Here is a 7,672-nt window from a genome sequence, read left to right as displayed (position 1 = left end):
GACACTGCCGAAGTCAGAGGGCGAGGGAGGGAGAGCTTTGTTACCTTCCTTTCACGCGGCGGGGATGAGAGGCATCTGGGCCATCCGGCTCTGTTCCCCTTCTCCAGTGCGACCCCAAGGCTCCACGAGCTTGGGTGGGGAGGTCACTGGCCACGCTGTCCTGCCCTGCCCAGCCGGGTGACTCGTAGGGGACGAGCCCACAGGGCGCTCAAATGAAGAGCGTTAAAGGCCTCTGCGCGCGGGTGCTCTACACAAGGGAGTCCATTCAGTTCCTCAGCCCGGAAGCCGGGGATGCCCGTGGCCGGGAGGCTCCCCCGGACTGTGCCCATGTCGTTGAGGCGGCTGCTCCTCTCTGGCCTCAGGCTGTCACCAGGAGACTCGGACCCCGGCTCAGGAAGGGTCAGCGTCGGGTTCCCCTCCCTTCCAGCCTGGGCTGCCTGTGTCATCCTGACCAGGAGGGGGCGCTGTGCTTGGGCAACCTTGCTGTGTTCCTGATGTCCGCTGCCACAGGGAGGGCTGGTTCTGTCCCCCTGGAGAGGGGGCGGCCGCAGTGGGACCACGTGGAGGGAGACCTAGGACGGCATCCTGGTGTCCCCGTCCCCCCGCCAGCCCCATCTTCCCAGGGGCCCCTGAGGAACAAAGGCGAGGCCTCCAGGCCTCACCCTGCCCTAATTCCCGCCCCCGGGGTCATGGTATGCTGAGCCTCTGCTCGGGAGCAGCTTGGTACAGGCGACCCACACCACCAGGGGCACCACCTCCTTTCTGAGAGGTCGGCTCGCTGGCTTTCAGTTAGAGTCCAGGAAAGAAGAGTCACTCGGTGAGAACTCCTGGTGGCTGTTTTCCTGGATGCATTGGATTCTCATCTGCTCATGAGGACCAGTCCAGCCCCAGGTCTTCAGGGCAGGGAGAGACCTTGGTGCCTGAGCTCTGGTCGTGCTGACAGTTGCCCCCACCTGCCAGCTCCAGGGCCCGCCAGTCACGCAGGGCAGCAGATGGTGGAGATGTCACCAGGGTCTGGTCGCAGAGCGGGGACACCCTGAGACAAGGGCCAGGCCCAGTTCTCGTGTGCCATGCTCTTGGTCCTGTGGCCTCGGTCAGGGCGAGTGGCACACCAGGTCCCTTCAGTGTTAATGTCCCCCTCTGTCACCTGCTTCTCTGATGCTGTCAGCTCCTCCCCTGGCTGTGAGGACAGCTCTGTCCCAGCCTGAGCAGCGCGTCTGCCTTCAAAGGCTGTTCCTTTGGGCTGCCGTGACGGAGGAGGGTCGGCTTGCAGACAGCAGAGTCACCTCCCACAGTTCTGGGGCCGGAAGTCCCAGATGCAGGTGACAGCAGATTCCATGTGTGGTGAGGGTGGTGGTCTGAATCCTGGAGGGTGGCTGCCTACCGGGTCCTTGTGGGAAGGACAGGTGGCTCCAGGGCCCTTTCCAAAGGCCACTGTTCCCTCTGAGGTGCCACCCTGGTGACATGATCCCTTCTGAGGCCCCACCCCACATCTCATGAGGTGAGGCCTCCACATGGGGTTCTGGGGCAAACACAAGCATCAGACCTGATTCTGTCTGCTTTCCACTGTCACTGGCAGGTCTCAGCTTCCTTTACACCAGAGACTTTATTAATCTAACTCTGTACCTGATTATATTTTAATGCAAACCCTTCTCTTTTGCATTTTCTTTTTTCCTTTTTCTAACACATCTTGAAAGTCTGAAAAAACAAAACAGCTTCCCTGCTGCCTGTCTGTCTGTATCTTTGCCTTCTAGGTCCATCCCGCAGGGTCTCGAGTACAGTCCAGATGCCTGTGGCTTTTAGGGAGTGGGAGGCTGTCATGGGCATGTGCATGGGCATTGTGCTCTCCGGGGGAAGAGGGGACAGTGCTGTTCCCAAGCCAGCCCCTCCCAGGAGGTTTTTGTTTTCTGCAAAGAACATGGGAAGGAAGTGACATCGAACGTCTCAGGAATGACAGAACCATGTCAGGGACTTTGTGTTTCCTACTTTATTTAATGGTCTCAGCTGTTGCACACAGTAGTGTTTCTGCTGCCATCTTTGTGGCTGAGGGAACAGAACCCAGGCCACTGAGAATACCTGCCATGAGCCTGCGGCCACCTGCCCAGAACAGGTGGGGGGAACTTCCGCCCTGGTGGGCCTCCCTCCTGTGCCCATGCTTTGCCACCGAAAGGACTATTGTTCATTCAGGCCGCTCTCCAGCAAGCTTCTTCCTCCCACAGCCTCTGTCTCTGCCTGGCAGTCATGGTGGCCCAGCTCCTTATGTGCCCGGCTGCAGCTGGGCTTCCTGCCGCCGGGAGCTGTGTCGAACCCTCTCCTGGTGTCCTTCGGGTCTGGCTGTGGCCATGCCCATGAGTCTCAGTTTGGATGGTGCAGGTTCGTCCCATTACAGTGCACCAGGAAGTAGGGGTGACAAGCTCTGCGCTGGTGCTGAGTCAGTGGGGATGATGGTTCCTCACTTCTTCCTGACAGGACGTCGATCAGGGCGGGAGGCTATCAGCAGGGCAGGCCCAGGGTGAAAACCTGCAGGGAGGCTGTCTCCAGCTGCGAGAAAGCCCTAAATATGTGAGTATGTGCATGTGGCTGGTGTGTCGGTGTGTCACATGCCCACGTGTGAGCATGCAGCATGACCTGGTATATGCACATGTGTGCATGTGCTGGCATATGCAGTCACTAGTGCATATGTGTGTCCCTGTTACACGAACATGTTCGGAGCCACCTGTGTGGGAGGTGAGGAGCGTTTGGCTTCCAGGGAAGTGGGCATCCGGGGCTGAGGCCCTAGAGGCTCAGAGAGGGGCCCCCCCCAACCTCCGTGCCCACCGTGTCGCCCAGAGTGGGGTGTGTGTCCATTGGAGCAGCAGCGCTGTGTGGGGGACAGTGGAGGTCCAACCTGCTGCAGCATCATTCCTGAAGGGGCCCTGGGGCCAAGGCAGAGACCCTGAGACCCTGCTGTGGGGCTGTGGGTGTGGGGAGTGGAGATGTGGCTGCAGACGGGCATGCCATAGCCAGCACTGTGACTTCCCTGTGGCTGGGGAGCTGGTCGGGGCCCTCAGGCCCCACTTCTAGCCCCTAGCAACCCCTTGGCCTCCTCCTTGGGAATCCTATTTGGTCAAAGGCTCTGGGAGTATAAGAGCAAAATGACCTGAGACCCAGTGGCCCAGTGGTTCCCCCAGGACACCCTGAGTCCCCGGTTCTGGAAAGTGCCCCTATCCAGGGCTGGGCATAGCAGGATCCCCAGAGATGCCCAGTGCTCCCCCTGTACCCACTATAGAGGGCGGGCTGCAGAATGACTTCCTGTGCTAGGATAGGCTTCCCTTCCTGCCTCCTGGACCCCAGGTAAGTGGCTGCTCCCTTTCTTCTCCCCAGCCGAGCCCTGCTCCCTGCATCCCCTGTGGCCAGTTGCCTCTCCAGGGATGCACTGTGTGCAGCATCCCAGGATGTTCTCCTGGTTTCCAGGGTATTGGCTTAGAAAGGATGTTGGGTGGGCATCACACTGAGCTGTATCACCAGGCCTTTAAAAATTTTTAACTTCAGACAAGGTCTCCAAAAGTGACTAAGTTGCCCCAGGGTGGTCTCTAACTTGTGATCCTCCTTCCTCAGCCTCCCAGAATGCTAAGATTCCAAGTGTGCCACCACCTGGTTTAAACCTTTATTATCTACTCAGCCTGTGATATTTAGTTTAGCAACAGAAAAGGACTGAGACAGTGGCTAAGACTGCTCCCAGTTCTCTGGTGGAAATCCAGAGCAGGGGTTGGTGACTGTGGCTGCTTCCCAGTGGCTGCTCTGCCCACATCCCCATGGCAGTGTGTGTGGCTCCTGACGCCGACCTGGGGTGAAGCATCCATAATTTGAGATCAGCTATGTGAGGGCGAGGACTCCACAGCCTGGGGCAGGGGATTGCAGGACTCTGCTGTTGCAGGGCTCACCCTTTCCCTCAGCAACAGTGGCTTCCCTTGGTGTCTGTGTGTGTTGGGGGCCGATGGGGGACACCATCCTCTCTGATCCTGCGGCCTGGGATGGAAGGTCCAGTCCCTCCCACTTGGTGAGCCCAGAGGCTGCTGTCCAACATTCCCCACCCCTTCCTTCCAACTGCCACTCTTCTGTTCACCTGTGGGTACAAGAGATACGAGCACTTCCTGCCCTGCTTGGGGTGGCGGTGGGGCTCTGAGAGCCCTGACGGCTTCCTTCTGGGTCCTCTGACCTCTTCCTTGCTGGGGACAGGTGCTTCCCGCACCTCTGGTCTGGGACACACAGGGAGGCGCCAAAGGATAAACAGGACCTGCAGAGTGCGAGGGTTAGAGTAAACGAGCAGGTGGGGGCCAGACCCCTGACTCACGCTGGGGACGTGCTTTTCCAGACCCAGGACAGGGACCGAGCAAGTGGTTCTGACCTCCTGTGTGAGAAAGTCTGGTGAGCACTGCCCCTGGGACACCCAGGTCACTGTAAGGGGCTGTGGATGTTGTCCATGACAGAGGGACAGAAAGGAGGGGTTAAACATCCCTCTGTCCGCAGCCCACAGTCCTTCCTAGAGCCTGGCTCCATCTCACCTTTAATAAGAAAGACAAGCATCGCACCAGCCCAGGCAGGTGCTGGCGTACTAAGACACTGCTGTACATGAGGCTGCTCATTTAATTCAGGTTTCGACAGCCCTGCAGAATACATTAAGGCCTATGGATCACAGTGAAAGTTCGTATTTTATTTTTATCTCCAAATAAGGTGAGCGTGGCGGGCCGATGGCTGACACCTCTCAGCAGGTGGGTGACGCCAAGGGTGACCACACGCTGATAGCTCTGGGAGGGGACAGGACAGAAAGAGGCAGAGTTCACATTTTCATGCTGCTGTCTTCTCTCCATTTTCCACCTCGCTGTTTGAACAAATCCTCACGATTCCTGCTCCTACCGTGGGGAACACTTTGATTGCTAACTAAGGTGGGAAATCGCAGTGGCCTCATTATTTTGGTGACACCGAAGGAAGGTGGGGAGCGAGGGCCAGAACCCCGGTAACCCACATAGGCCAGGGGCTGCTTCCTGCCCAGGGCTCCTTGGCCTGGGCTGCAAGTCTTCAGCTTCTCCTTCACCTGGGCTGCGCTTCTGTCCCCCACAGGGGCCTCCTGCAGCCCTGAGACCTTCAGGGACTTATTGACCTTGGAAGGTGTCTCTGCCTACGTGCCTGAAACAGGAAAAATTAAAAAAGAAAGGGCCAGGGGAGAAGGCGTGGGTGCATTTCCTTCAGGATTTCTAGGTTAATTAATTTCCCACTTAATCCCCGGGTGAGCACAGATGTCTGTGTGAAGCACTTGCCCTGGCCCAGGCTGCTTCCTCCCGGGGTGGTCCAGCTGCAGTGCGGAGCTGACCTTTTGCAAAGATTCCCCTTCATTCCAATTATTGATTCTTTAATGGTGTCTAATGATGATGTAAGGAAGTCGACAGCTCAGGGGCTCGAAGCTATTGATCCTTCCTAAGGAGCCACACGGGAGGGACCAGAGTGCGTCCCTTGCCTGACATCCCTGCAGATTGCTGGCTACCTGTGCCCCCTTTCCACCTGCCTGTGCCTACAGGCCAGCCCAGCTCTGTGCCCCTGAACATGTCTCCCTCTCTATCAGCCTAAATCCTACCTGTGCTTCTAGGGCACATCTCAAATATCAGCTCAAGTGTCAAATAACAGAGTGATCTTTTAGAAACATAAACCAGACCATGGCACTCCTGTGCTGGAATGGTTCCCGATCGCTATTTCAGTGAACCGAAAGCCCCTGCGCCTGGCTGCTGTCCTGATCCTTGGCTTCCCAGAACCTGGGGACATACAATGTCATGTATGTCAGGGCCTTTGCAGAGAGGAGGGAGGCCAGGTGCAAGTGCTCCTCAAACCATGTTCAGTGCCAGTGTGCATGAAGTGGCAATGGGGTGGCATGGTCCCCAAGTGTCCCTCTCACCAGCTGGCACCTTGGCATCTGTAACAGAGGTGGACAAAGAGCAACTGCTGCCCACGTGTCCTTCTGTCTTGGCCTCTATGATGCTGTGTGTTCTCCCCGCAGGTCCCTGACTCTGGACAGAGCAGCATTCGTGTCAGTCTTTGTGACCTTGCAGCCTGGAGTTTGGGCACTGGGGGGATGAGGGAGGATGTGGAGCTCTGAGTTGCTTGAGACATTTGTTTTTTGTATATGTGCTGGGCCTGGCTGTGTGAAGGCCACACCTGTCAGCTATCTGGTGCACACGGAGCTCAGGGCTGCTCTGAGCTCAGGCCCCCAGCTTCTGGGCCACATATTGGTCCTTATTACCACTGAGTTCCCCCTGGTGTCCATAAATTTCATTCCAGGATGCAAACATGGAGGTGGCTTGACTAATAACAGCAGGCATCGACTTCCTGTCCACAGGAGACATAGACTTCCTGTCCACAGCAGACATAGACTTCCTGTCCTCAGCAGGCATCACAGAAAATCGGGAAGGTGTGTCACTAGGAGCACAGTCTGTACCTCCTGCGCCCTCTTCTCCAGCATACTACTGCAGCCTGTGTCCTTTTCCTCTCTCCCTGTTAAAACTCCACTTGTCTTATTCAGGTGGAGACCCTCACCATTTGTGAGGAGGCAAGGCAGAGTTATGTGCCCATTTTACAGACCAGAAAATCGGGTTCCAGAAACATTAAGTGAGGCAGCCAGGGTCCTGTCGGTGGCCAGGTGACAGAGCAAGGCAGAGCAGACTCCCATTCCTAGAGGAGGCTCAGTAACAGCACAGCCGGTCCTCTATGGCTTTCTGAAGCAAGGGACATTCCCACCCAGCTCCTAGAGTTCCGAAAGCCACCTCCACTCTGATGTGCACCCTGGCTCACCCAGCACATCAGAACTGAGATCCACCTGGAATTAATGTGACCTCCCTCTCTGGTCCACACAGCCTCCCTGTGGCCAAGATGCACCGGTTACAATGTGGGCAGTCACAGCCCCACACCACCCATGAAGGCCTTTGGGAAATTTAAGCCATGGGCAAGGCCCGGATTTACAGGTAGAGGACGTATTAGGGTTTGGATCAACAATGGGAAGGTGACTGGCTCATGGGGGCGCTGTGTGTTCTGCTGTGGGGTGGGCCTGGCAGGTGACTGAAGGTAGCCTTGAAGGGCCGTGTCTCCTCCCTGGCTTTCCTACTCTGTCTGCTTCCTGGCTGTCTTCCAGAAGACCCTTCCACCATGGGGGTAATGTGGGGGCACCAGCGGGGGCCATGTGCAGAGGGCACCAGCAACAGACTCCTGCGCCTCCATTTTGCCTGAGGACAGGCTTTGTGACAGTGGCTGCCATCTAATTTTGGTGCAGATCCTCCAAGTCCTTGCCAAGGGCACGGGCTACCGTGCACCTCTCGTGACAGAGCCCACACGCACTCGGATCACCTGGTACCTGCTTGATGCAGGGTCAGTGCCTGCCAGATAAATCCCTGCCGCACTAGACCAGGTGTCCGGGTTGGCCGACTCATTTAAGAGGCTGGATTCATGTTGTGCCATTTCCCCTGCTTGTTTCAATTCTTTCTAAGGAATGTGGTGTCAGGATTTCAGTGCCTCATATTTCCTGCAAATGATAGCAGTAAGCAACAGCAGGGCGCTGACATCGTTTGGCGGTGTGTGATTGCATTCTGTCTTGAGGAGGAGGTGGCATTCAGGGCTCGTCGCAGTGGGCACGGCATCCCAGTCTTGGGAA

The 7,672-nt window shown here is 56.9% G+C and overlaps 1 long non-coding RNA gene across 2 annotated transcripts in view; it reads left to right on the top strand.

Annotated features, from left to right (window-relative positions):
• Positions 1-2,307: 2,307 nt before the first annotated feature.
• Positions 2,308-7,672, top strand: part of LOC110346393 (uncharacterized) — a 63,114-nt gene continuing 57,749 nt past the window's right edge. For both annotated transcript variants that reach the window (XR_002390413.2, XR_015446733.1), the window contains exon 1: positions 2,308-2,562. This is a non-coding gene — a long non-coding RNA (uncharacterized LOC110346393). The remainder of the gene's footprint in view (positions 2,563-7,672) is intronic.

Source organism: Heterocephalus glaber, unplaced genomic scaffold, assembly GCF_053883595.1.
Source record: "Heterocephalus glaber isolate CG9 unplaced genomic scaffold, H.glaber_assembly_v1.0 deba00001724, whole genome shotgun sequence".
NCBI classification, from domain to species: Eukaryota; Metazoa; Chordata; class Mammalia; order Rodentia; family Bathyergidae; genus Heterocephalus; species Heterocephalus glaber.
This window is presented reverse-complemented; position numbering and strand designations above follow the sequence as displayed.